This window comes from Notamacropus eugenii, chromosome 6 (assembly GCF_028372415.1).
Source record: "Notamacropus eugenii isolate mMacEug1 chromosome 6, mMacEug1.pri_v2, whole genome shotgun sequence".
Lineage (NCBI taxonomy): Eukaryota > Metazoa > Chordata > Mammalia > Diprotodontia > Macropodidae > Notamacropus > Notamacropus eugenii.
The window spans coordinates 140,532,631-140,558,603 of record NC_092877.1 but is presented as its reverse complement, the minus strand read 5'-3'; the positions used below and the strand labels follow the sequence as shown (position 1 = coordinate 140,558,603).

General features: G+C 38.8%; 1 protein-coding gene across 5 annotated transcripts in view; it reads right to left on the bottom strand.

The window, feature by feature from the left end:
• GAB1 (GRB2 associated binding protein 1) overlaps positions 1–25,973 on the bottom strand; it is a 182,841-nt gene that overhangs the window by 104,261 nt on the left and 52,607 nt on the right. The gene's annotated exons all lie outside the window — the stretch shown is intronic.

Genomic DNA, 25,973 nt, shown 5'->3' with positions numbered 1-25,973 from the left:
GACACTGGCATGCATTTGAATGGGAAACCTACCTAGTCCCTCTTAAACGAGAGTGGATGGACAAGTAAGACTCAAATTTAAACAGGAAGAGATGAAATATATTGCACTTGGGAAATTAATGATACCAAACTAGTAACTGTTGCAAAAGCATGTATTTTAAAAAGTAATAGTCTCTTTATATAGCTGCATTATCATGAAACACCATCAGTGCAGCAGAATGAAACTTGTCTAGGTCCCAGAGGACAAAGGAATGATGTTTATTGGAGATAGGTAGGTAGGTATATTATTAACTATGACTTGCATGCAAAGAACAGCAAGAAATATATCATGAAAAACACAGAAAGTTGGAAAGAAAGGTGAGCTGATCACAAATCAAAAAATGAGAGATGTTCTGGGTTATCCTGCCATTTTAAGTTATGTTCATTACTGCTAGTTCACTTCATAGTAGCAGAGATGACCCTGGGTTCTTGAAGGCTATGTTGATAAAGTGTGAACTCTGGAAGGTTTACCATGATAGAAAGGATTCTAGTATTGTTTCTACCACAGACTGTGTCTTCTGTCTGGAGACTGGCCTAGTTAATCATTGAGAGGCAGAAGATCAATAGGCTGCTACTATATAGTAATGAATTCTTGGGCCATAGCAACCGAAGGAACAACAACAAAAAAAAGAAATAGATCAAATCATATAATGGAGGCAAGGGATGACAGATGGATGGATGGATGGACAGATAGACGGACGGATGGATGGATAGACGGACAGACGGATGGATTCACTGGTAACCTTGGAATGTTCAAACATTTAAATGAAGGTCCCTAGTAGCACTAGAGGCTCCTGTAATCTGGGATTGACAGAAAGATATGGACAAAAATTTAAAAGCATGAGGAATCATGAATAGGTTACAAACTGTACCAGTGGAAAGGGATCCCAGATTCACTGATACACTATTATCTTGAGTAGTGAATTCCTAAGAAATAAAAACACACACAGTCACTCCTTATGGGCAGTCAACAACAAAAACGGTCTTTTGGGTGAAAGTTTGCTTCCATTTTCAACATCCATCATGCTGCCTTTAAAGCCAAGATCCATGGATTCTCAGCTCTACGTTAACACAACAGTACTGAAACAGTACGGAAAATTAGTTCAAAATGAACTTGTTTTAGTGGTTTCAAACAATATGTTTACTATGAAACAAATCTAAGCAACAATTATACAATACTAGAGGGGAGGGGGTTTCCTTTCAGTATCACAAATTAGTATGTCCCTGCGTGCGTGCGCACGCACACACTTTGTCTTTTTATTTCCTCTATTTTTTCCAGCTATCTTTTTACTATGTTGGAACCTCTTTCAGGAATACATGGTAATTCAGTATTGAGAACCACCAGAGATATTAAAAGTGCCAACAGAAAGCATCATAAAATAGGAATATTGTTTAAATTGTAAACTAAATCTTTTAAAAAGCAATAAAGGATGTTTGGGAAATGACTGAGCAAGCTGTAGGCTATAATTCTCATTGAATATTATAGTATCAGAGAATAACAACTATGAGGAAAGTGGAGAAATGGGGGAAGACTTGTAGGAAGTGACAGAAAGTGAAGAAACCAGGACCACAGAAGGGCACGCACAGATGCCACAGCAATGCAAAGATACAAATAGGAAAACAGTGGAGCAGCAATGGGAAACCAGTCCTGGAGAACCGATACTATAGAACATTCCTCCCCAGTAGGAAAGGTTCAGAGCTGGCCACTGCAACTTAGTAACTGTCACATAACGGGTAAGTCTCTTTCAGTCTCAATTTCCTCATCTGTAAAATAAGGGTGATAACAGCACCCTTCCCTTAAGTTAAGATGGTTAACATGCTAACAACTTAATTAACATGGTTATTGTGAGGAACAAATAAGATATGTGTGAAGCATTTTGTAACCCTTAAAAGTGACATACAAATGTTAGCTAGCTTACTGAATTTAGCTTGCTGTACTTAAGTCTAAGCAGTTGCTGGCCATACCAAGTCTATCCAGAAAACAATTTTCCTACCCTGTCTTTATTAGGATGTGAGACACATTTCAAATTGATGTGAGCAGAAAAGTAAACAGGGCACGAAACGAAACTGGGCTAGCCATCTGCCTTTCAAAACCACTGCCAGATTTACAAGGTTTTAATTAACAGAAGATGAGTGAACACTACATGTCCTTTGCCAGGATAGAACAATTATTTTACTATGCAGATCTGATCCAGTTTTCGTTTCCATGGCTGGTAATAAAGGGATTTTTTTTTTAAAGGGTAGGGGGAGACTAGTGCTCATTAGAGCAAACCATTTAAGCTAAAACAAAAGACTGAAAGCTCACATTACCTTGGATACCTGTTTAGAGCAAGATCAATTTGTGGGAACCAGGTTCTGCTGGGAGGGCAAATGATAAATGATGAAACACAAGTCTTCGCCAGAGACTGCCTGGAAAGTTGCAATCTCTAGAAGCAACACTTGGAAAAATTTTCCAACCCTTGGCTCCACAGAAAGGAAGAATACTGACCCACAATCCCAAGGCCTTACTCACAGTGGGCTCAATTCACTTGTTCCTTTTCAAGCTTCTTTGTAAAAGGGCTTGATGACGTCTTAGTTCATTCTTCTTCCTTTCAAGAAACTGGCCAAGATGCCCATATCTGAAGGCATGAAAGGGCTGCTTTGGTTCTTGGGAAACCCAAGTTTAAAAAGTCATTATCTTACACTGAAACCCAGATACCAATCACTCCAGGTGGTTTTATTCAGCTGTACAATCTGACATCGACTTTCTTCCCATCTCCTTAGATGCTATTTTCTTAGATTCCTAACTCAGTCCCTGGTAGGAAAAGCTAAGGAACTAGGGGGTACATTCATTTTTTTGTGAATGTAATAGAAAAGTGACAGTAGGCACTCGATACATATTTGCTCTTTGACTGCACTTCTACAGCAATGATAATCAAATGTAAAATGCCTATTCATCTCTGTCGTAACTCAATTATGCTTCCCTGTAAATAATGAAATATTAATATGTGTTTTTCTCTGTTGAGTCTAGACTGGGCATTTCATCTGCATAGGGGTATCTCATCATAGGGCCCCTTCTATCAGTATAGACAGAAAACTCATCTTTTCCTTAATCGTAAGAGTTGCCTGGGGGAGGCTGGGGAGGGGTCACGAAGGATATGAACTTCTGACTACCAGGCCAGCCAGTCAGTCATTTGATTCAAATCAATACGCATTTATCAGAAGCTTACTGTGTAACAGGCCCCACAGACATGAGAAAACAGAGCAACCCCCTCATCCCCCAAAAACCACTCTCTGCCCTTGGGAAATGTTATAACTTGGAGGGGTCTTGGGAGGAGTTTTATAAAGCATGTATTATTATATATTTTTATATATAATATATAAAGTATTATATATGTATATATTATTTATCATATATGTATAATTATGTACATACACACATAAAGCAGCTTTTAGGGTTTGGCATGACTTAATAACTGAAAACACTAGCAACTGAAGGAATCAGGAAAAGGTGGCACATGCATTAAAGCTTGAATTTAAGTTGCTCAGGATTCTAAGAAATAGAGGTGAAAGGTTTCTCTTCAAGGCAAGAGAAACACCGACACCCTATCTAGGGACTAAGGAGCAGGCAAGTTTAGCTAACATGCAGAGTGAATTAAGGAGAAGAGGTTGTTGGTGTTTGGACCATGACGTGGTCCAGGATGATGACGTGACTTGCAGTTGACTTTGATTCGAGTGAGAGAGGGCTATGCAAGGTCACCAGTCTCACTTTCTCCTCCAGAGACATCTGGGTCCTGTGGCCAGACATTCATCAGGACGACTGGAGATGGCCCAGGCTGCAATGTGCTACCCTAGCCATTTTAGACTAAGATTTTATCAGATTCTCACTTTGAGTGAGATACACCCATTCAATGAATAGACCAAGGAGAGTCAAGTAAAATCAGTTTAGAAAGACTGTTCAAAGCCAGATTGTGAAGGGCTTTAAACACAAAATAGAGGAGTTTGGCCACCAACAACCATCCTGAACAAGGGAGAGGTATGGTCAAACCAATCTTGTACTTTAGAAATACCAATTTCATGGTAGTTTAGACTTGTAGAAGAGAAATTCAATTGTTTATAGTCCAGGTGAAAGATGATTGCACTGAACTCGGTATTGATTTTTGGTGAAGAAAAGCGGGCAAAAGTGAGAGGCATTGTGGAGGTAAAGTAGATAGGTGTTGGTAACTGATCAGGTGTGGGGAGGAGAAAAGAGTTGAGGATGGAGCCAAGGTGAACTGAAGGATAGTGGTATCCTCAATAGAAAAAGAGAATCGGTTTAGAGGGATAGTCAGTTTGAGAGGGGGGGATAAGGAATTCTGTTTTGGACATGTGGAATTTGAGATGACTATGCAAAATCCAGGTAGAGGTGTCGAATAGGTCATAAGACGTTATCTCTTTGTAGACTTAAAACTATCCTATAGTTCTGGTGGAATAATGAAAACACAGAGTGTGATCTACTAAGCAAACAGCAGGGGCTTAACTTGGTATTCAGATTGGGCTAGTACTTCAATGGATCCCGGGTGGATCCATGGAGGTTTTGAAAAAATCTCTTTATGCATAATTCTTGTCTAGGTTCTCTCATACAGCAGCCACAGAAAATCTATTCCATCTTCTGGAATTTCCCTTTTTGGTCTCTCAACATTTGGGGGGCAACTATGAACCAATCAGGTTGACCATCAGTTATCACTTACTTTCACCGCATAACTGGTCTATTTCCTTTTCAAGGTAGAACCTCAAAAATTGATAAGAAGTTGGCTTTATGGAATATAATTGTATTTCAAGGCAGAACTAGAAAAACTGAGAAAGAAGATAGCGATCTTCTGGAATGGAATTGTACTGGTACAGGGAATTTCCAGGTATAGAAGCTCCTTCTACTAGTGGAATTCAGATGCTTTGCTGCAAGTTGAGTCTGAGACCTGCCTAGAGCAATGAAGGGTTAAATTGTCTTTTCCTGGGTTCGTATAGCCAGTATTTAACAATTGCAAGACTTGAATATTGGTTTTTCTGGCTCTGAGGCTGGTTCTCTATCTACTATAGCTTCACAAGGATGGACACAACTGAAATTATAACACTGAATCACAAAAAAGTAGTTAAATCCAAAATTCAACTTTGATATATACATCTAAATGTACCTTTACTGACATTTGCACCTCTAGCCACTTCATTTTATGCCAAGAGAAGGCTGCCATCAAGTTCTCCCTTAACAAATCATGTTCTAATGCTCTCTTTGTCTGTCTCTCTGCCACCTTGGGGTGTGTGTGTGTGTGTGAGTGTGTGTGTGTGTGTGTGTGTGTGTGTGTGTGCAGATATGTTTGTATTTCTTTCATTAGTTCATTCATTCATTCATTAAAAGTCTGGCATACTGATAGAAATGTAGAACTCAGAAAACCTGGAATGTAGTCTTGATTCACTTAGTTCCCAGCCCAGTGATGTTGGGAAATTCACTTCTCACCTTTGGGCCCCAGTTTTCTAATTGTTAAAGTGAGGAGACAACATTAGTTGACCACTAAGATTCTTTCCAGATCTAAATTTAGTGTACCATAAACGTAAAGTCCTAATTGCATTTTTAAAGCTTTCAATCAACTGGTTCATTACACCTCTACTTTTTAATGCTACCTGGCACCAACAACAACTGTGCATTTTCAAATTTACCTCTGCTGATCTAATACACGATGCTAATAAGTCCAACTTTGCAATTCTGATACCATAAACAGGAATATTTTTTCCCTAAAGCTATAATAATAACTTACATTTCCTTAACTGAAGTTTACAAATTTCTTTCCTCACAACAACCCAGTGACTAGAGGAATAATTATTCCCATTGTACAGTTAAATAAACTTAGGGTGCAAGGGACCTATCTCAAGTCACATACCTAACAAGGGCAGAAGGCAGGATTTAAATTCAAACCTCTTGATGTTGCCTTCACAGGATGCCAGGCAACTGGCAAATGCACACTGCTGGCCACAAGGGGAAGTGGGTAAGAGTGTGGGAGAGTGTCCCTCCAGAGATCCATCAACAGAAGGAGGAGGATGAACCCAAAGCTGAAGCAGGAGACCACAGGATCTCAACACTTGAAGGGAACTGAAGGGTCCTCTACTTCCATATGTTCCTGAACTTACACAACATCACCATGATCTAGGTTCCCCTTAAAGCCCTTTAATGAGAAGGAAATAACTGACTCCTGAAGAGCCCGTCCCACTTTAGAAGAATTTAAATTCACAGGAAGTTTGTTTTGCTTCTCTTTGCCTTCCACAGCAAGTGAATTGCCTCTTTACAACTTCTACTCCTTGCTCCTCATTCTGTTCCCATTGGCCCTAAAGAACAAATCTAATCTCTAGTTACCTTGTCACATACTTGGAAGCACCAGCTAGGCAGTACAACAATTAAAAGAAGATTCATTCCAGATGTAACAAACCCAAGAGTGACCAATCAGAGTTGGAACCCCTTTTGTAATCAGTAACCACCCATAACTGAGTTTTGGTCATGAGCCCATTTTGTTTTAGTGCCATTAGATGCCTCATTGGACTGAAGTTGAGCTGCGTAGAGGGGAAACTGCCTGGCTGATATCACAATCAGGCATATACCCTAAAGAAGTCAAGAAGGACCCATATATACAAAAAAAATATAATAATGCTTTATTATAGGTGCAAAGAACTGGAAGTGGGTGAAGAAAAGTGAGTACCTAATGCCTGGGGGAATGACTAGGTAAACTGTGACATACAACTGTTAATGGAATATTATAATGCTGCCATCAGTGATGCATATTTAGAGCTCAGAGGAACATGGGGAGACTTACATGAAAGAAAGTCAAGTGGGAAGTACCAGAAAAGACGATAATAATATAATGAAAAACAATACTAAAAGAGCTCAAAACTCCGATCAACACAGTGATGCCAGTATTATGTCTTCAATGCATCAATGAAGCCTGCTTCCCGTCTATTGGCACAGATGAGGTGTGGACCATGGTCTCAGAAGGAGGCATACATTTTCAGACATAGCCAATGTTTTGCTTGACTATTCTTATTTGTTACAAGGAAGGGGAAGTCTGTTTGAGGGGAGGCATGTAGTCATTGGAAAGTGAAGAAGAAAGAGGGAGAGATGAAGAGAGAGAAAGAAGGAAGGAATTCACAGCAATAAAACTTTTTTTAGAGAAAGAAAAGAACATCTAATTCCAGTTTTCTGTGTCAAATACCATACAGGAATTAGAGGGAAAGGAAGAACATATGTGAAGGCAGGTTGAGTAAGGGAAAATTTTAGAAGAAAAAAGAAAAAAACTATATAAAAGAAACAAAATTTTTGGCATTGGAAACTGTTCCTAGGGACTAAGTTTCAAGGCCTCATTCATACCACTCATATGTCTTATGTTCAAAGTTATTTGTTCCAGAATAGCAATTCTAAAACATGACGTATTTCATTCACAATGTAATGGTAAATTATGTCAGTCAGTAATTAAACAAACAGCTCAATTTAGTCTAAGCTTAACACCAAACTATGTGGACAAACAAACTATGAATGGGTTTCTGGACCCACCTGGGAAACCAATGACATAAAACAGAACACGGAACAGAGACTGATTTCCTACATTCTTGTGATTAACTTTAAGTATCAAACACACCAAGGAATAGGATGCTATGATATGTTTATCTATCTCTTCAGGTATGATGCTACCTTTCCAGACGTAATACACAACATTCTGTCCTTTCCCATTGGCTATCTTTGATGCCTATAATGCATCCACTCCCTCTGCACCTAGGTGCTTAGCAGTCTTTGTTTTCACAGAGCAGGAGCCACCTTCCACATAATAAAAATCTAGCTAACATTTATACAGAGGTTACTACGTGGCAGGTACTGTGGCTAAGTGCTTTATAATAATTATCTCATTTGACCCTCCTCTTGTGTTTGTCAGTTGCCAAAGAAGACCATGCCATCAGAGAAGTGATGACAACACTTGCATTTGACTTTTTTTGAGTGAGGGAGGGCTGTGCAAGGTTACCAACCTCACTTCTCCTTCTGGGAGTGCTATTATTATCCCCATTTTATAGACGAGGAAACTGAAGAGGGCAGAGGTTAAATTATTTACACAAGGTCATACAGCTAAAAACTGTCTGGGAGGCAGATTTGAACTCAGATCTGCCTGACTTCAGGCCCAGCACTCTACCCACCGCTTTAATCATTTTCAGTCCTGTCTGACTCTTTGTGACCCCTTTTGGTGTTTTCTTGGCAAAGATACTAGAGTGTTTTGTCATTTCCTTCTCTAGCTCACTTGGCAGATGAGGAACCTGAGGCAAATAGAGTTAAATCCAGGGTCACAGAGCTAGTAAGTGGGATTTGAACTCAGGTCTTCCTGACTCTAGACCTAGCACTCTATCTACCGTACCACCTAGATTAGTGCCTTTCCCTTCAAAGTCCTCTTGTGTCTTTTTTGTGTGTCTTACCTATAGCTCATGTGAGCATGTTTCTCCCCACCCCTACCCCCAAGTACTCTTCTGGAGGGTACGGATGGTGTGGTTTGGTTTTTGTACATTACCCCCTCTCCCTCAAGTAGCCAGTTATAGTTAGAGAGCACTATATATATATAACTGCATGCTGACTGACTGGTTGATTAACATTCCAGAATACTGCCCAAGTTGTTCATCTTTAGGTCCTCTTTGAACAGAAATACCAATATTTTGTTGTTAGGTCTGAGCTGTGGGAATCATTAGGAGGCATTTTTGTGGATTAGGGGATGCTCTTCTAGAGAGAAATTGTCCTCTTTAAGGACTTCTTCAAATGAAAACTCAATGACAGCCAAGTAAACAGTGAGGCAGGCATGAATGGGAGGGCCGTACTACGCATATTCTAAGGTCCCTTCTAGTTCTAAATCTAACATCTTACGATGTCTTTAACAGACTGTATGATAAACCGAGAATAAAATAAAACTCACGATTTTGTGTGGGAACCTTAGCCACAAGAGTATTTAAAATCTTACATCAGTTATTCTAAACAGTACTTGACTTTCTGTCCCTCTCTATCTGAGGGGGTGCTTTGGTGGCTGTGCTTGGACCCCAATTCTAAAATCACATTTCTCTCTAAAAATCACATTTCTCCCTAGCCTCAAAACACTATCCCAGGAAGTTTCTCTCCAGCCTGAGAACAGCCTGCTCTAGCAAAAACCGTAGCTAGCTGCACCTCAAAATTGATTAGTTTGAACCAGCTGTGTACTGGCTGAACTGGCTGTGTACTGGGTCATAATGACATTTACTACTCATTGACCAATTACGTGTATCCCAGACTGAGACATACATACACTCCCTTATATTATCTTGTCTAACAGACATTGAGGAGAACAGGCTGGTATTCCTTAGTCAATCCTGACAGTTAGTTGACTTAGTGACTTTTCAGGCCCAAAACCATACTTCCATGTAGCACCCCCTTCCCAGGTTATTTCTTAATGAACTCTGAAAGTGCATGTTCCTTTAAGAACTAACCACTTCCTAATTCTGCCCTGAATCACCTAATAATCATACTTGGAACATGTCTCATTACAAAATATCTTATGCAAACTTTATTTGTACCCCATTCAAATTGCAGTTTCCCTAAGAACTCTTGCCCGCTGAAAAGTGTAATAAATCTTTACCATCTTGATCTTAAGAATGCTTGAGTCTGTGAAATTCTTTTCCAGATGGTCCACACAGGGAACTCGAGTTTTGGGGTTCCTCTGTCTTTCCTGAGCCTTCATCATTCCCATGCAAGACCAATTGGCAATCAAAACTAGATTAAGAAATATAACTCCCATAGCTTCCAGCAGACAAGTACCTCCCTTCTTTACTCCAAACACAAGGGCTTACTTCATCGGATACACAGAAAACCTTCACTGCACTTTCATTATACCCATTTGACTGTTCTGGCATCATAATGTTTTTCTAGTTCCACATGGCCACTGGTACCAAAGGCTTTTAGGAGAGGATCCAATCCACTTATTATACCACTGTACTATGCCTAAGGATAAAATTAAAAGGATACAGCAGTAGCAGTGCCTATATCAAGAGTTTCATGATAGCTGAATTCCAACACCACTAGAATTATGCTTACAGATAAACTGGCCACACTTCTAAATCACAGGGAAGGTAATATATAAATTAGTTTGAGTTTTATATTTTACTTTGGACAGGTGGTATCTTCTGTGACTTTAAGACACAGTAATGTAGACTAGAGTAATGGTGCCTTACAATTAGTTTGGCTAATTACTAGTTAGAGTTTTATTACATCAAGGTAAATAAATAAATAGTATTTAAAATAAAAATGTACAGCTTGCATTGTATCAAAAGAGTGATACCAATGTTCTCTGCTAAGGTAGGTCAAATTTGGGTCATGAACAGTTATTTAACATGATCATATATTACACCAAGAACCTCAAATGGGAAATTTTGCAACTGGGACAGATATCACAAACTGTGTCAATGGTAAATGGCCTTCAGTTGGAGAACAGGAAGCTGGGTCAAAATCAGTCAGGGGAGACAAGGAAGAACTTGCCAACTTGTAGCTTCCTATTTTAACTAATTATTTTTGCCAATCAGGTGCTCAGTTCTGCTGTTTCTATACTGCTTAAGGACTGCAAGTATGGTCTTAGCAGCCTCTATAACTAGCACCCTTAGGTAAAGCCCTAACTGTCCCACTCTGGTTACAGCTCTACTATCAAAGGTCCTTATGACATTAATTACAAAGCTTTCTTCATGATCTTTTCCACAATTTAAGAAAAAGAGTTTCTTAACATGTATGATTTCAATAACTTGGCATTAAAAGACACTGTCAGCATCTGAAAGTTACCTCCATCACTTAACTGAAAATAGGTCCTTGGAAAATGGGTCAAGGAGAGGCACAGAGGAGGTGAATCTGCACCTTTGATTGTATTCCAAAGCCAAACATAGGGGATTCAAGTTTTGTCCCTCTGAAGTGGCATGGAAATTTTTGTGCTATATTATTAAGGTACAAGAAATTGTCTACAATCCTTATAAAACATCCAGTCCCTTTGAATACAAAGTGTAGAAAGAAAACCGTTAGCAAAACTAACCCCGCCCCCCCCATACACACAGTGACCAGGGGAGGGGGCGGAACAGAAGCTAAAGCCAGAATAAGGTCATGTTCCATTCCCCAATGGGAGGGACTCAATCCATCTAAAATTACAACAATTAGCAAATTGCAAAGTGAATCAAGTTCAAAGCTGGAATGCATCTCTACTTACCACAATAACAATGGTTTCAAACCATGTGTTCCTTTTCAGATATTACAAGGGAAAGAGAAAAAATATATTAACTAATCAATTTAGCATGTTACTATCTCTTTACTATACGCTAATGATCCCAAGTATTCACTCAAGCATTATTTCTCAACTAATTGCTCCCTTGGCCATAACAAACTCTTATTTAAAAACCTAAGAGAAGGCCAAAAATCTGGAAGCTAGTTCATTTATTTTTTCTTAAAAAGGAAATTCTAAAATAGCTCAAAAATTAAAAAAAAAAAAACATTTCCCTTTACGCGTTACTGGATTTCAGGGAGAATGTTTGATGCCCTCCTGTTCTCTTTGTCAAAGCTAGTTTTCCTCCTTAAGTAAAGTCCTCCTCTCATCTCCAGGTCTTAATCTAGATGACTTCTCTGCCAAAAGCTAGGTCTGGAATCCCTTCTGGTCTTCACCTCTCCCTCATAGAATCCTAACTCCCTTCAGAGCATAGCTCTGGTGCCACCTTCTGCACTAGGTCTTTCCTGATATCTTCGTGGCAAGAGCTTTTTCTTCCTTTACTTCATCTGGTACAATTTTATCTGTGTACCTTCAGTATTTTCCTTTCACCTCTCTTTTCCCGACATCCCCAGAGAAATAAAGTTCCTTGGGGGCTTTTTCTTTCCTTGTTCCTGAATCCCCATTGCTAGCACAGTGTCTGGTACATAACAGACATTTAATAAATATTTGTAGAATTGAACAGAAAATTATATTTTCCAAATCACGTTCAGCTGCATTCAATTTTATAAGCACTGGGTAAAGGGACCACTCTCTTCCTTCCCCCCCCCCCAAAAAAACCCCAACCAAACAGTAACTGACTTCAAAGAGCTTATATCCTACTGGGGAAATAGCAAGAGTACATTCTTTGTGGCTATACAAGATCCAATGCTTCAACTAATATTTTCTCTAAGGAGTTATTTTAGTATAAAATTGTGACAATAAAACTGAAGACCCTAAGAGAGGGAAAAAAAATTAGAATCCATAGGAAAATGGAACTATGTTAAGAAATTCTAACCTTAAATTAATACTAATTTAACTGAATTTAAATAAAATGTCATCAGTAACACCAAGTCACTTAATGAAGAAGGATCATTTCTCATTTGGGAAACAATTTCAGTTTGCCAAACCAGACAGAAATCACTTAAAATTTTTTTGTGTGCCTACTAAGTGTCAGGTACTGTGCTAGATGCTGAATGTAAATTCTATTTGTAAGAAGTTTACAAAATGAAGGTGGGGGAAAAGATCATAGCAACGGCAGCAAGAAGTGGAAATGTAACCTTCATTAGGCTACATAAAATGAGAACAACCTCAAATTCAAATAGATCGGTGAATTCATCCATTTATGGCTCCTTTCAGTGATGCACACTGCCAGCTATCCATGGCTGGCCACCCTCTCCTCCTAGGTCTCTGCTCTCCTGATTGGTGACTGTGTCTCCTGAAACACTCCTTCAGGAAAACCATTCTTCACTTCACTCCCACCTCTCTGACCATCTCTCTTCCTCCACAGACTTCTCTCTAAACTGCCTGGCAAGTCAGGTGCATGCCTTTCCTTTCCTCCATCCTACTCCCCAGTTAAAGTTCTAAATCCAGAAAGTGTCACTGTCCTACATCGAAGCCATATTTTCTTGCTTAGGCATTTTTCAATCTTGTCCAACTCTTAATGACCCCTTTTTGAGGGCTTTCTTGGCAAAGGTACTGGTTTGATTTGCACTTCCTTCTCTAGCTAAGGAAACTGAGGAAAACAGAGTAAGGTGACTTGCACAGGGTCACAGAGCTAGTAAGTGCCTGAGGCTGAATTCGAACTCAGGTCTTCCTGACTAGGTCCAGCGCTCTATCCACTGTGTCTCCTAGCTGCTCACTTCAACTGTTCTACTTTCTATAATAACAGAAAATGGAACAGATTGGAGATTTTGGTCTGAGTTTGACTATATCCTTAAAGTTGAAAAAAAACTACACAAATATGGGATATATGAACACAAATTTAAGATCTAGAAGGGGGCCTCAGAGGTCCAAAGGTTAAGTGACTTTCCCAAGGAAACAAAAGAAGTATGTGGCAGAGATATGTCCTTTCACTACATATCCAATGTTTCCCATTGTGCAACACTGCCTTCTACCATTATGAGCAACCCAGAACAATTCTGAGTAACAAGAAAAAGGGCCCAGAATTATGGAATTGTAGAAAGAACCACTTAGGACTTTAGTCCTAAACCATACCCAAAGCAGGAATCCCTTCTAACATCCCCAAGAAACAGTTAGAAAGTATCTCATTGAAGACCTCCTTGTTGTAGGAACCTGTTATCTCAGTAAACAAATTCTTGTGGTTAAGAAATGTGTCCTTCTATTTAACTGAAATTTGCCACTAAGTAGCATCTACTTACAATTCTGACCTTTAGGAAATAACATAGCGAATCAAATCTCTGTCTCATGCCAACCCTTAAAATATCTGAACAAAGTAATGGGCAGAGCTTGACTCTCCTTCTCCCCTCTCCTCTGGAAGTCCTAGAACCTGTCAATGTTCTACCTAAAAGTGCAGAACTTTTCAAATATTCCAGATGTGGTCTAACCAGAGGGCAGCAGAACTATCACTTCCCTTGACCAGGGCACTATATTCCTTTCTGTTAAGACAGATTAAAATCCCCCTAGGTTTGGCTGCCAAGTCACCCTGCTGACTCACAATGAACGTGCAGTGCAGTCCACCAAAACCCTCAATTCTTTTTCAAATAACTGTTGTCTAGCCACATCTCTTGCAACAAACAACAGTTACAACACCCCTTGGATAAAAGTGTATTCCCTTCAATAAATCTTCATACTACACTTTGCGTCAGGTCACAGAAGTCTTTCCAACACCAGTAGAACAAAACGTCCAATTACTAATTGTGTTTGTCCTTCATTTTCCAAGAGGACCATGACATCAGGGGAAATGATGACATGACTTGCACTTGACTTTGTTTTGAGTGCAGGAGGGTTGTGCAGGTCACCAGCCTCACTTTCTCCTCCTGAGCCATCTGGATATTAATAATAATGGTGTAAATGGGAAGAACAAATGTAACACAATCAAGACTGAATGCTGTGAAATTATAATGTCTAAGCTTAGCCCCAAAAAAGATATACAAGAAAATCACCCCACTCCATGCTTCTTTAAAAAGATTTGAAAGATAACGAGTGCTGAATATTGAAAATAATATCAAACTTTTTAATATGTTGGTTGACTTTGCTTAATTTCTTCACCATAAGAGATGAAACCCTTAGAGGAAAAGGGCAATATACTGAAAAAAATAGACAATATCAAAACGAAAGATATCAATGAAAACTTTTTAAGTTTAAGTTTTTTAAGTTTTAAGTTTAAGTTAACTTTTTGTATCAAAGTAACACATTAGATTCTGTTGCCAAAGATTTGGTTGATTTGGCTCTTCAGTGCCTATACCAGTATTTGGTTAGAGTCTCAGCAAGGCGTGGGATATTCCTGTGGCTGCCCGTGGTGGGCTGGCTAGTTTGGCAAAAGATGGAAGTTGTCAGCTCCTTAGGTCTGTAACACCTAGCTTAATTCATTTCTACAACAAGACTGCAATCCTGATTCCAGTCACTCACCTCTCAAGTCAGTGTACCTGGGTCAAGAGAAGAGCTGAGAAAATGCAGTAGATGGATCAGCACAAACTATCTGGACAAAAACCAACTGAAAGCCATTGCCTCTGGAGAGTGGGGTTTGCATACACTGCGTTACTGTGGTACAAGACTTCACACAATGCATTTCATTCTCCAAATTTCCCTATCCAAATATATTATTTCTAATGTCTATAAACTAAACATCCCTATCTGTATTCCTCTATCTTCAGATATATATAGGTATTATATATATGTATTATATGTGGTGTATAAACCATTTAAAGGAAACTCTTATGAGACCAAGAACTCTTTAAATCAAATAAAGGTTTTTATTTTCATATATACAGGTATCTGAAACTATTTACTAAGGTACAGAAGGGTGTGATCCACCCGCTGAAGGCATCAAAACCCAAATTCTTGCTCCTCAAGGACAGGAATTCATTGCTGTTGTTCTCATTTTTCCATTGCTAGCCTAACACATTACTTTTTACACAGGGAGTACTTGGTAAAGACCTGTTGAAATGAAGTTAAAGTGATCACTAAACTGCAGACCCTTTGACCCAGCAATACCACAACTATACCTCTGCCCCAAAGAAATTTTAAAAAGAAGAAAAGGACCCATACTTACAAAAATATTTGTAGCAGCTCTTATTGTGGTGTCAAAGAGCTGGAAATTAAGGGGATGCACCCATCAGGTGGGGAATTGATGAACAAATTATGGTACAAGAATCTAATGTACCATAAAAGGTGAAAGGGATGTTTTCAGAAAGGCACAGTAAGACTTCTATGAACCGATGCGGAGTGAAATGAGCAAAACTAGGAGAACAATTTATGAAATAACAAAACATTGAAAAGACAAACAACTTTTAAAGACTTAAAAACTCTGATCAATGATCAACGCAATGATCAGTCTTGATTCCAAAGTATCCATGATGAAGCACGCTATGCTCCTCCTCACAGAGATGTGATGGACTTAAGGTGCAGAATGAGATGCAGACTTTTTGGAAGTGGCCAGCAAAATTTGTTTTCCTTGACTGTGTATGTTTGTTACAAGAGTTGTGTTTCTTATTTTTTTTAATGGAAAGGGGTAAGGAAAGAAAATAAATTCATGTTAATTGAAAAGACTAGACTAGATACCCCCTCAAAGCCTGTAATTATATACTATTAAATAAGTTGGGCTTGTTAGCCATCATCCCAGATCTCTCTAAATAGAAAAGAATTTTATGAAAGAAGGGAGTGGAAAGGATAAAAAGTTTGATTACTAAGAGAGGGAGGGAGGACAAAAGTATCACAAGACTGTGACTCAGGGAACCACAGACCTAGAATTGGAAAGAACCTCATGTGGTCTAACTCTGTTTTTATAGAAGAAGAAACTAAGGCAGGAAAAAGTTAAGTGACTTGCTTCAAGAAATAACAGCTATTCAATTCAATAAATACTAACCACCCAATATGGGTGAGGGCCATGCTAGATAATGAGGGATAAAGACAAAAAGGAAATTTTTCCTCAGGTACAACAGGTATATGGAGATGCATAGGCAAAATAGAGACACAGTCACTTTCAACGTAGAGCACATCTAGGAGAAGCAAGGCTAAAACCTGGGTCAACTTAATTTCCCTCACTGTCTTATACTACCTAACTCCTCTTCTAAGTAATGTTTATAGCACACAATAGTTACTAAAGTTGACACCTCCTGCTTTCTTCTACAACTAAATTTGGGAAGAAGGCAAGATGGGACTGAATATAAACTCCAGGAGGACAGGAACTGGTACCTCATCTTGTAAACTAAATCTAATATACTAATACATATTAGGGTAGATAGTTGGCACAGTGGATAGAGCACTGGACCTGGAGTCAGGAAGACCTGAGCTCAAATCTGACCTCAGACATTTACTAGTTGTGTGACCCGGGCAAGTCATTTCACCCTGTTTATCTCAGTTTTCTCATCTGTCAAGTGAGCTGGAGAAGGAAATGGCAAACCACTCCAGTAGAAAACCCCAAATGGGGTCATTAAAAGTAGGGCTCAAATGACTGAGTAACAAAATGAAAATGTTTCTTGAAGGTAGCTGGTGGGGAAGGTGAGCAACAGAAACTCTTTTTTTTCTTATGATATACTTGACACCCTGCTGCTGCCTCTAGAAGACAGTAAGGTGTCTGAGGTCAAAGACCATGTCTTCTATTTAATGCTTCCTATCACTCACAGATTTGATCAGTGAGGACAAGAGACTGCCCTTTCCTCCAACAGGGAGGATATGTCAAGATCACACAAGATTCTTTGAAAGACTTCTCAACAGAATTAACTTTGTTCAATGACCCTCTGATGATTAATAACAAACAAAGCATAAAACAGAGAAATACATGTTCCTGAAGCGTCTTTGTCACTACGGTGGCAACTATCCAGCTCAGACTCTAAAAGGAAGGGGGATTGTCTATGGTGAGTGAGGTCCATCAGACTGTCCTGTTTGCAGAGGGCATTGAACTGATTATATCAAGCCCCAGGACACTTCAGAACCTCTTAAATGAAATATATTATAGTTAACAACAACAATAACAAACTATTATTTACATAGCACTTTCAGCTTGGTAAAGACTGTGTATCCATGATTTAATTTGATTTATTAATTATTCAAGAGTTCAAACTAATCATTCATAAAGAAAAAAATCAAAGGATGAAGAATATGTGTTGTCCATTATCATGACCGCCACTTGCACGGACAACCTAGAGCGCTTATCCACCAGTGCATTCATCCTGCACAAGTACTTGCATATGCACTATGAGTTGGGATTCAGAAGAAGTGAGTTGAGCCTAGAATAAGAAGTAAGTTGATTTGTCTTTGGAAAATTTAAATTGGGCAGTGACTTTAAATGACCCAAGAGCACCTCTTTGGCACAAAGGACCATTTGTTTTACTGTCGATTGTGGAACTCCAAAGATAGTAAGCTGTATGTAGTACAACCAAAGGTGAGAGACTGGTTCAGGGAGAGTCTGAATGGTCTGCAAAATGCAACTAAGAATGAGACAGGGGAAATGACATAAAGGATGCCTCTGGAAAGGTTTATATAATAGGAAAAGGAAGAAAGGTGAAGATCCAACCTGAGGAAGCTATCCAAAGAGCAGTCCATGTGCCCCACTCATGCAATGCTGAGTTCTAGAACAAAGCTCCTAAAGCATTGGATGGACCTCTAATTCTAAAGTATTTTTGTGTGGTACAGTGAAAATAACACTAGCTCTTGAGTCCAAGGATGCTGTTGAGTTGTTTTCAGTTGTGTCTGACTTTTTGTGACCCCATTTGGGATTTTCTTGGAGAGACAGAAGAGTAGTTTTGTCATTTCCTTTTCTAGCTTGTTTTACAGATGAGGAAACTGAGGCAAATAGGATTAAATGACTTGTCCAGGGTAATACAGCTAGTAGGTGCCTGAGTCCAGATTTGAACTCAGGAATATAAGTCTTCCTGACTCCTGGGCTGGCATTCTATCCCCTGAGCCAGTGTGCATTTAGAGGAGTCTAAATGTTCTTAGAGGAGTCTGCGGACCTACATTCTAATCCTGCCTCTGATGCTTATTACCTACGTGACCTTGGGTATGTTACTTTATCCCTCTTGGCCTCAGTTACTCATCTGTAAAATGCAAGGGTTGGACTTCTTAGGTATCTTCCAGCATTAGGCCTATGATCCTAAGAATGAAAATGGACAAGAATTACAAATGGTGAGAGTGTTGGATGGCGTGTAATCTACCTTACTGAAAGGAATACTCACAGTGATGGCATCCTAGAGTCATCAAAGTGTCCTCTAGAGAACCTAGGGGAGTGCCTGTGCTGCACCAACCCAATTGGTAACTGGTTTTATTTTTATCTATCAATTCACTTCACTCTTAGCTTCCTCATCCCCAATACGAATTTGAACTAAACTAAATTAGTTCCTTCCAGCTCTAAAGTTTTAGGATTTCAATTTTAAGAATTATTCTTTTTGCAGCCAGCATCAGAAATATAAACTATTATTCTAATAAGGTATTTGTCAATCTGAAACTGTTAAAAAAAAAAGGCTTGTGAATTTTTAATACATACATTTAATACATAAAATAATTTTACATATGAGGTAGCCCTCAACTTATGAATTTAGGATTGTCCCTTATAAATGGTGAACATCTCTGGTTGGACAGTCACCTTCCTAGTCATGAAGGCCACAGAGCTTCCCCTCCTCTCCCTGTCATGATCCCTTCCCAAATGTCCCACTTTCCTCCCCCGTCCCAGGTGTCACACATCCCCAGCTTTTCTGAGTCATCATTAGGGATCCCTAATCCTTCCTCAGAGTTGCTACAAGGAATTCCCCTCTGCCTATCAGTATTTGCTACCTACTCAGTTGCCTGACTGGTTTTGTAGATCAGAGGAAAAAAGACAGAGCTGTAGATAATAAACCCTTTCAATTGGAGGAGCCTGTTGCCTTAGAACTAAGGGAGGTTGGTGATGATAATAATGATAATTATAATATTTAGCATTTTTGCTTAAGGTTTGCAAAGCACTTTATAAATATTATCTCATACAGTCTTGGGAGGCAGATATTATTATCCCCATTTTACAGATGAGGAAATCAAAGCAGACAAGTATCTGAAGCCAGATTTGATCTCTGGCCTTCCTGACCTCAAATTCAGCACTCTATCTACTATACCAAATAGTTGACAGATAATCAAAATAGTTAATAGATATCAGAAAAGCCATCTAAAGCTTAAGATCAAAAGGTCCCAGACCCACTCCACCACTCCCCAGGGACAATGTCTCCTCATTTTTGTCCTGTTTTCAAACTTCTAATTCAATACAATACAATACAATAGAAGCTGAAATTCAGTCCATGAAGAGTACCTGGGTTCAAATGCCAGCTGGGAAACTTGGCATCTGTAAGGGCTCCAGCAAGTCATTTAACATTCTCTCATCTATAAAACAGCATTGGACTAGATATCTCTAGTCCAATATCTAGAAGTCCCAGCTTTCTAAATCTATGATCCAAGAACACACACACTATGTTTGCACAAAGATAAAAAGGAAAAATAAACAGTCTCTTCCCTCAAGTAGCTGGGAGAGTGTGACTGTGGGTAGAATGATAATAGGTCTGTATTGGTTTCGAGCTGTAGCATCCCATGAGTCGGAGCTTTGGGACAGGTTAGTCCTAGAAGAAGCATCATCTGCTAAGAATCCACTGGCAATCCAGAGTTTAATTTCTAGCCCAGAGTAAGAGTCTGAGTCAGAGAAAGCTAACAGCCACTGGGCCTTGTTTGCTGAAGAAGTCAGGAAACTGGTGTGAGATGAGGGTTTATTTGAGATAAACTATGAGACCATGAGAAACAGACTCTAAGTGTTAAGTAGAATTGTTTTTAAGAGACTCTGAGAGAAATCTGAGTCAAGGCTAGAGACAGACTCAAAGGCAGATCAGAGACAAAACTTGCTTTGAGGGGGTTGAGGAAATTTTGTTGCCTGAGTGAAAGCATTTATTCCATTCATTCCATGTGTAGGCCTAACATGGAGATTAAACGTGACTGATGGGCACACAACAGTTTTAGTAATGCACTTGTATCAAGAAAAAGGAAAAACAGGATGGACCGAAGTGAAGTTAGACATAACAAAACAGGGTCGTCAACCTCTAAAACCCCTGAAAAGGTCAAAAGCCCCTTGAAACCCCCCATGAGAGTCCCCAGTCTTCCAGCATTCCAGTCTCCTCTTCTAATTATCCTGTTTTCCCTCAAGCACCAGAATTCATGAGCAACAACACAAATCTATTTCTTATCCAGTTATGCCAAGTTGTTTTTCCTGATTCATTCAATTAATAGTATGAACACCAGTTGGAAATCTTTGTAACTCTGCTGTATTGTTAAGTACTTTGTCCCCCTTGTACATGTACAGTATTTCTGCTATTGTCTGAGTTAGACTGGTTTTATCGGGCTGACCTCAGACCTGAAAGGTCACTTATAAGACTATTTATATGGAAAAATACACTTCAAGTTACATAAACCAATTCATCTGGGAATACAACTTATTTGTAAATTGGAGGCTGCCTGTATTGTATGGTCTAAAAACACATTCCACAGCAAAGGAAAGTGTTTTGAGGTTTTAATTTCACTTCTTAATCTCATTTAAACACACACACACACACACACACACACACACACAGAGTCTGTTTTCATTAAGTAGCACACAGAGCAAAGCATTTCACTAGAACAGAAGAGATTTCATCAATCTCCCACACATTCTGGCTGTTGCTTATATAAAGAAGTGGGAAAGTCCCCTTCTGGTCAAAAACCGTGCCAAGACATCTGACATGCTCATGTCTGCCAGGACATTGCAGTCAGAATAATCGACTCTTAATACAATTTTCAAATAGCACGGTATAATATTGCAAGCAACCCAAAATGTCAAAAGGGATTTCTTGACTGAACAATCCATTTCTTGTAGTCCTTCAAAAGCGTCCCACATAAATTAGTTCTGAGAAAAAACATACCTCTCTCAACTTACAAATAAGCACTCAAAAACAGAACAAAGAATTTTCAGGAATGAACTACCTATTTGTCCGCTTTTCAACAAACCCTCCAGATGCAGGGTAAAATGCTTCTATGTCAGCTGATGGAGAAGCTTAAAGAAAGAGCATAGGGAAAATCTAATTATACAAAAACAATACAAAATTAAGAAATGATAGATTCAGGCCATCACTCCTAGAAGTGATTGTCTAGTCCAATTCTCTCATTTTTTACATAAGAAAAACGGAATTTGAAGAGATAACATGATTATCTCAAAGCCAAAGAAACATCAAGTGACAGAAATGGAGTTCAAAACCAGGTCTTCTGACTTCCAAGTCCATGCTCCCTCCCCAGGGATCCCTGAAGGGACCAAAGTTGAAATGTGCCACAGATATTGCATTTACATGTGTTAAATATCACCTTTAACATTTAGTCTCCACAAATTTTACTTACATACATATTAAGTGTGTAAACAAACCAATGTGTAAATTAGATTGTATAGGTATTATCTATGCACATATGAAATGAAGAATATCACAGAGGATCTAGACAGAATGTCAAATACCTCTGATATTCCCTAATTATCCCTAGGGCAGCTAGGTGGATAGTGTGCTGGGTGTGGAGTCAAGAAGACCTCAGTTCAAATTCAGCCTCAGATATCTATTAGCTGTGTGATTCTGGGCAAGTCACTTAACTTCTGTGTCAGTTTCTTTATCTGTAAAATGGGAATAATAGGGTCTTCTTCCCAGGCTTGTGTGAAAATCAAATGAATAATAACTGTAAAGTGCTTAGCAGAATGCCTGATACATAGTAAGGGATATATAAATGTTAGCTATTATGGTGCTTAGCACAGTATACAGTTGGTGCTATTTAAATGTTAGTTATTAACTATCTGATGATGAAGCCTCTATGATCCCCAAGGAACTCCCTAAGTCTTATCTACTAAATGATAGACTATTTGTATTATGTTTATAATAACCAAGACAAACTCTTTGATAAGAAGTCAACAAAAAAACCTGAATCCGCATTCTGCACATTTCAGCCAATCCTTCTTTAGCAGATTGCAACGGTATTCGTTAACCAGACTTTACATCATATGAAGGGTACTGGTGGACCCAATGTGCAACTCTTCTAGTGATGCCACATGTCTGTGAGTCATGAAAAATATGTCCCAGAAACACTTAAAGTTGAGGGTTATCCAAAGGGCAACAAAGAAGCAATGCAGGTGTGAGTTTGCTTCCACATATTACTAAGAAGAAACTGTGATGGAGAAGAAATGATACAAACTCAAGGATGAAAAATTTCATGATGTGGTTGGAACCAGATTAAAATGTAATTGGGAAATACTTAACAAAACAAATAAAAATACAATACAATACAATATAATGCTAATACATAGTTTTCTAAGTCACTATATGAGGCCCACAGGAGCCATTTCTACTTGAGTTTGATGTCATTGGTGCAAGAGATATCATAGAAAGAGAAAGATAACTAGAAAAGAAGGTAGATGGCTTATATAGTGTATAACTGGGGGCTGATCACATGCTGCACTAGTAGTCCTACTATGCAGAGGCCTCTAAAGGAAAAGCCCCAACATGTTATTGGGCAGATCGCCTAAAGATATGCAAGACTCCATGAATTGGTCATATTGGATAAGTTGTGATCTGCACAAATGCAATCACAAAATCAGAGAATTTCAGAGTCAGAAGAGATCTTTATTGTCATCTAGAATAACCCATCACCTAAAAAGAACCTTCACTACAACTCACCCCACCGATGATCATCTCACCTTTTCTTGAGGACCTGAAATAAGGGGAGTGGGAATCTACTATTTCCCTACACAGTCCCATCCACTTTTGGGAAGCTCTAATTATTGTTTAGTTTTTTCCTTAAATCAACCCTAGATTTTTCTCTGACATTTCCACCGAGTGCTCCTGCTTCTGCCATCTGGGGCCAAACAGAACAAATATAATTCCTCTTCCATAAAACAGTCTTTCAAGTTCCTGAAGACAGACAGCATGTCCCCTGAGAACTCTTGTCTTTAAGCTAAACATTCCCAATTTCATGGATGGCTCCTCATATAGCATGGCCTTGAGGTCTTTTGCCATTGGCTTCTGGATTTTTTCTACATTTTTCCAAAATGCCCAGAACCAAACACAAAATTCCACTTGTGGTCTGTCCAGGACAGGGTAAATAGGGAATAAACCATTTTCTTATTCCTGGGAATTATGCCTTCCAATCCAGGCCAAGATGGCATTAGTTTTTTTGGCTACCATATTACACTGCTGAATCATATTGTTCTTAAAACCAGATCTTTCCTGCCAAAAAATGCTTACTACTCATACTCCACATCTTATACTTAGGAAATTGATTTCTGAAACCCCAATAACACTTTACATTTATCCCCACTAAATCTCAACTTATTAGATACAGTCCACTTATTCCAGCCAGTTCAGAAAGAGCCTGGCTCTGTCTAATGCATTATTTATTGTTCCTAGTTTTATGCCATCTTCAAATATTATAAAAATATCATTTAGACCTTTCTCCAAGTCACTGATGAAAATTTTCATGTGAAAGAATCATAGTTCTATCAACATATCCAAGTAGACTGAATGGCTTACCCATCTTCTCTTTTCCTGTTGATCACTGATTCAGAATGGCATAGCAAAATCCTGAATGACGCAAAGTAACAGCAATCCAAACAATAAAATACTCAATGCTTGAGAAGTTCTAAATTGCCTATCAAATCCTATGAAGGCCCCGTTGGTCAATATGTAATTTTTAATGAAGTACAACAAAGACTTCCTTAAAGATGATTGTAATCGAAAGATACAAAGTGTAAGAAACAAACTGTCTTAGCTACTAAGACTAATGACCAGCTGGCAGCTAACATTTTACTTGCTATCTTTCCTTGATGGTAGAATTCTTCTATGAAGGCAAACAAACACACACACACACACACACACACACACACACACACACACACACACACACACATCCCATAGAGTAACTCAGCTGTCTCTAATACTTAGGTACATTTTTAACATTTTAAAAACTTATCATTTGCATAAGTCATTATTCAAAAGTTTAAACTCTTGTTAGGATTCCTAAAGTACAATATTACAATTATCAGACTTAACTTCCTATTTGATAAACTACTCTCTCTGTTTTTTATAAAGTCCAAAGTTCATTCTTAGAAAGAATTGCTAATCTGTCCCACCTACTCCCATCTTCCACACTCAATTCACTCTAGCAATGTGGCTTTAGTTTCCACCACGCAAATGAAACTAACTTCTCTGAAAGGTTCACCAATGATCTTCACTAGCTTGGCTTTATCAATGGCCTTATCTCAAGTCGTCATCCTTCTTAATTTACTGGCAAAAGCTGAGAAAATTGCCTAAAGAGTTTCTTCTAGAGACTTCTTTCTCCTGGGGTTTTCATGACACTGCTCTAATCTCTCTTAAAGGATTATCACTTATGTCTTGCCCCTTATGGGTGGGTAGACACCAAGAACTGCCCCCAATTTTCTTCTTTTTCCTCTCTTAGTTCTTTCTGTGACCTCATTAGCTCTCAAGGACTGAAATGTCATCTCTATGCCAATAACTACCAACTTTATAATTCCAGTCTTTGAAGAGCCAGCACTATATTTTCAACTGCCTCCTGGACATCTCCACCTGAATGTCTCATAGGTATCACAATTCCAAACACATCCAAAATCAAACCCATTATCTTTCTCTCTCTCTCCTCCTAACTTCCCTGTTTCTATTGAGGATATCACCAGTCCAGGTTCCCAACTTTAGAATTCTCCCTAACTCTTCACTCACTCACCCCAACAATACTAATAAGTGGCCAAGTTTTGTCAATTATACCTTCACACAAATCTCCTGAACCACCCTCCTCTTGTGTAGATTAGGCCCTCAATCACCTCTTGCCTGGACTATTGCAGTAGACTTCCAAAAGGCCTACCTATTTCTAGTAGCCAATCTAGCTTCCACAAAGCAGCCAAATTAATATTCCTAAAAGAATGTCTTTCACCTCTGTCTTTGTGCAGGTGTCCCCCACCTTGCAATCTGGAAAGTCTTCCACATACACCTCTGCCTCTGAGAAGCTCTAGTTTCCTTCAAAGCACAGCTCATGCATCATTTTCTACATGAGACCTTTTCTGATCTTTCTAGTTAATAAACCTTCTCCCCTTACCCTTAAAATTACTAGGTATTACTTTGAATGGTCTCTGTCCCATATACACTACAATATTCATGGCAGAACTTTTTGTAGTTATCAAAAAATCAGAAATAAAGTAGATGCCCATCATGAGGGTCATGCTAATCACTGTATATGTGAATGTAATGCAATATGACCATACTGTAGTAAACAACAATTAAGCATAGAAAAACTTACACGAACTGATGCGGAGTGAAGTATGCAGAGCCAAGAAAACAATATACACGATGACTATATCAACATAAATGAAAAGACCAACCACAAAATAACTAAAAGTTATATGTTATATATATGTGTATTGATATTATAAAAATATATAATATAACCTATATTCAGATCA